Source organism: Hakea prostrata, chromosome 7 (assembly GCF_041222555.1).
Source record: "Hakea prostrata isolate BN-2017 chromosome 7, UWA_Hpros_2, whole genome shotgun sequence".
Taxonomy (NCBI): Eukaryota; Viridiplantae; Streptophyta; class Magnoliopsida; order Proteales; family Proteaceae; genus Hakea; species Hakea prostrata.
The window spans coordinates 41,575,201-41,579,829 of record NC_142606.1 but is presented as its reverse complement, the minus strand read 5'-3'; the positions used below and the strand labels follow the sequence as shown (position 1 = coordinate 41,579,829).

Below are 4,629 nucleotides of genomic sequence, written 5' to 3'. Positions count from 1 at the left end.
TTTAGCCAAAGTTCTGATTTATGACGGTATTTAGTCAAGGTTCAGATTTATGGCGGTATTTAGCCTAAATTCTGGTCAGGTTTTGATTTATGGCGGTATTTAGCCTAAATCCTGGTTAGCAATTTTGCCAATAGGCGATTAGGCCAATGGGCGGTTTTGCCAATGGGCGGTTATGCCAATGGGCGGTTTTGCCATAGGCGGTTATGCCAATTGGCGGTATTGCTAAAGTCAGATATTAATGTTAGATCGATCAATGGCGGTTTGCCAAATTATAATATCTGAGTATTATACCTATGAGGTAATTCAAGGTAGGCTGATCATTGATCAGGAAAGGACCCACAAGAGGGAATGCTTTTGTGATCACATAAGGTTTTGCATTCTTTACCTCTTGTATGCACCCCAATGATTCATATCAGCGAGTTGTTAATGATTGTAATGGCAGATAGTTGTGTTCCGTATATTGAGGAGCATCTCCTACTGTCGTTCACATTAATTGTTTGTTGGTTGAATCAGGTTTTCTGAGTGATGAAGGATTATGGGCATTATGGCCGAATACTTAGGTAAAGGTACTTGTGTTAGTATAGCCCAAGTGGGAGATTGTTGGGTTTTGTGGGCTTAACTAACACTGGTCCCTTTATCTGGGCTCATATTCATTCAGGGGTATTACTGACCTTTACTATTGTGGGAGTGGTTAAAGGTTAGGGATTTATATTATAAATAACTCCTTGGGTCCCCGTAGCCGTCACACACAATATTTGGGTTTGAGATTGTTTCCACAAACACTCAAACGAAGGATTCCTAAAAGGTGAAAAGCTACGGAAGATTCAACGAGAGCAAAAGGAGGATCTATAACAGGTATTTATTTCTACGCTTCCGTGATTGTATTCATAACATGCTTTAATTATTATAGAAATAATAGATCTGGTGGATCGGTGGATCCAACAATAGTTTCTAATTAGAAATAACATTTTGATTTTTGAATACCTAATAAAAAAATTTCAAAAATTTCCTTTAACCCACGTTTATAGAAATAGAAGAGAATAAATAGGAATAAAAGATGAGAGAGAAGAGAGGGGAGAATAAATAGGGATTGATGAATTAATTTTTTATTAGGAATGACATTTATACCCATCATTTTACTTTTAAAAATTGTTCTCAATATTGGGGGGGGGGGGCAAATAGTGACATTTCACATGTGGGAAGAGAAAAAACTGGAAAAATTAAAAGAATTAAGGGAATATGCATCCAATTTTAAAAAATCCGGGGGGGGGGGGGGCATGGCCCCCCTCGGCCCCTTCATAGGTCCGCCCCTGATGGACATGTTATCTAATAGGGCAAAAGTGGGGCGTGTTAGTTGTAGTGCACATCAGAGACTAACCTAAGGGGGTTTGGCCGCCGCCAATGAAAACTTATAGGCGAGTTCTCTAAACATTCATGAATCCAAGATAAGGGACATAGCCGGTTCAAAAGTCCAATGTGTTATATAAAAGGTAGCTCCAAAAGTCGACCTTTAAGATATAGATGATGGGACGGTTAGCTATGCTAATGAGGAAAGGTTCAAGGTGTTCAACTCTACACGTACTTTATAGCGCAACTCATTAGACCTAGTGTAGGTTCAAGTCCTAAAGACACCTACAGTGATGTGTCCTTTACTGTCTAATACAGTCACAACACGTGTCCTTTTTTGTAATTTTGAAACTTGTGGGGGATTGTTAGGTTTTTTATTAAAATCTATATTAAGTTTGAAAATTAGTTTTTGCACTTTTTTTTATTTAATTGTTTTGTTAGTGTGTGGGACCCATGAGGTAGGGGTGGTAATGAGGAACCCATGGGTAAAGGAGGCCCTTCATTACCTTGGTTATGAGGCTCTTCATGACATTAATCATGGGTCTTAAAGGTCTTGATCATGGTGATGAGATGGGCTTACTTGTAGGGTGGAATTTACTCAAATTCTAATTATGACCTTCAAGTATACTCCAACTAAAAAACTCCACTCTACCAACCAAGCTAAGGTAGTAGGGTGCATCAATTACCTTAAAGACCACACTCAAGGTGTGACTCAACCTCATTCATCTATGGCTCGATTGCAACATCAAGCTCTTCGGATTGGCTAAAGATCTTTATATTTCAATTTGGGGCCATGGGCGAAACTTTGCCTCATAGTTAAATTATATATAACAACTACAAAAAAATTCCGACCTGCCGGATTCGAACCAGCGACCTAAGGATCACCTGTTAGGTATTCTCCAACTACAGTCCTCCGCTCTACCAACTGAGCTAAGGTCGGAAGCGTTGTGGCTGCTGGGATTAGAGCCTAGGTCTCCACGGCCACAACGTGGAATTCTCACCACTAAACTACAGCCACAAGATGTTATTTGATTGGAATTTTATAAGTAATCACACATAAATCTCTAACTAAACATCCGAGGATAGGCCCCCCAAGGCCAAAATGTGGAAAGAAAGTATTGATGAACACTGAAGAAATTTTATTTTGCGGGTACAGATAACTAATAATTTTGCTAAATTGAAAAATATCAGGCTCAAGAAGGGTCTCAGCCGAAGCATTTCTGATAGCGTTTTCACCGTGCAAGAATTTTTTCCATTTTAATTCAGCCCAATCGGAATGTCTTTATTTTTGTTGTTCTTAATTGATACATCCAGTTTCACATTTTGGAAGAAATCTAAAGAAATTCTTGTTGACGTGTATAATGATGATGATGAGTTTTGGAAAGAAATCAAAGAAATTCTTAGTAGGACATTGCCAAACATCATACTCCCATTGCATAAATGAAAAAAAAAATTAAAAAATTTAATGAATACAAACAATTACCAATCTGTTGTCGCAGTTAGGATATCTAGTTTTTCACCCAAGAAACCCGGGTTTAACTCTTGGCAATGGAAATGTCACTTTAAAATAATAAACAAATAAATAAATAATAAATAAATAAAATTGCCAATAAGAGCATAAATTTTATTTATAAAACGCCCTTTGAGATTTTGTATTGACTTTTATGATTATAGTAGCTGCAAACTTTTACAAAAGGGAACCTTTTTTTGTGTGGTGCAGTAATGAATCTAATTTATTCAGGTTGTGGACATTGATTCATTTCCTTCTATTGTGGCATTTGATTTTTCTTGACCATATTCTCAGCTAGGATTTCATAAACCTAGAAATGAACTTAGAATATCTATTTTTTTCTCCAGAATAACTTTCTTCCAACAACCAATCCAATTATTAAACCAGAGCAATATCTTACCAAGGCAAACCTCCAATCAAACATACATGTTACATTATCATCATCATCTGTATTGGAATGCTGATGTGGGAGTTAAAACTCTACACTTGTTAAAGGAAAACCACATAATCCCTCATTTCCCTCATAGAATGCAATTGAAAACATATTGAATTGGTTCCCTTGAGGAATAATTCCCTTTAAGTCATTGAAGGATAGATTCAAGACTTCAAGAAGCGTCAGATCTGCCAATTGCATTGGGATTTCTCCAGAGAGTTTGTTTCTTGATAGATCGATCTAGTGACTCAAGTCCACTTAGATTTCCCATGGAAAATGGAATTTGACCTGTAGGCTATTTCCGCACAAGTTGAGCACTTTCAATGCTTTTAAATTTCTCAATGCATTGGGGATCTTTCCCATAAAGAAATTGTTGGATAGATCAATGCTGGTGAAGGTGGTTAAAATTTTCTGCATTTCCAAGTACACTCCCTTCTCAGTGTAATTCTGTCTTGATAGTAAGTGAGTGCCACATGGATCTTTTGGGAAGATTCTTTGAGAAAAAACATATCAACACATTATTGACTAGAATGACCGGATCATTCCAAGTAATGCCATATTCTCTGCTGTGCTAGTCTTTAAAAAGTTTGGAAGCCTCTAGGCATGAATGATTTGGAACAAATAAGACAAAAGGCAAACTAATAATGGACGAAAGAGAGTGAAAAAGAGAAGAAAAGAAACTAATGCATCTAATTGCTGCTAGCTTTCTTTCCTTGAAGAATATAAGATGTGAACTTAGCTTTAAGACTACCAAAAGAAGAACTTAGCTTTTAGACTCCTTAGTGAGTGATGGGTCATCTAAGAAAATGCTTTTAAGACTTCTTAGTGGGTGGCGGGTCATTTGGGCAAACGCTTTATGACCCCTTAGTCAATGGCGGGTCATTTGGGCAAACACGTTTTTCTTTTTTGGGGTAAAGTGATCGCTTTAAGACTTCTTTGGTGTGAGAAAGTCATTATAGAGTTTGGAAGATGCCTTTCCTTGTGTTTTGGAGTCTTCAAATTTTCATACGCAATGGAACGAGTTTTCTTTTAAAAAGAGTGATAACAATTAGGGGCGTACATCGATAATCGAAATTTGCTTTCGAATTTGAATCCACATTCGTTTAGGGGTATCCGAATCCGTCCGATTACTAATAGGATGCATATATGGTATACCTCTTACCGATTCTTATCCGTCCGATAAAAATTATCCAATTAAGGTACTTATTTAGATTTATTTTTCTTCTTTTTATAAATTTTTTAGCTGTGATATATGACTATTTTTCTAGATTTTATACTAAAATAGCTACCAAAGTTGCTGAATTCTTAAATTTCAAACCTTGCTCTCACAAATAAAATG

At 36.7% G+C, this 4,629-nt stretch overlaps 1 non-coding gene across 1 annotated transcript; it reads right to left on the bottom strand.

Annotated features, from left to right (window-relative positions):
- Positions 1-2,193: 2,193 nt before the first annotated feature.
- On the bottom strand, positions 2,194-2,287 carry TRNAY-GUA (transfer RNA tyrosine (anticodon GUA)). The gene is made up of 2 exons: positions 2,251-2,287; positions 2,194-2,229 (listed from the first exon to the last, which is right to left on the bottom strand). It is a non-coding gene; the product is annotated as a tRNA-Tyr (tRNA).
- Positions 2,288-4,629: the final 2,342 nt, after the last annotated feature.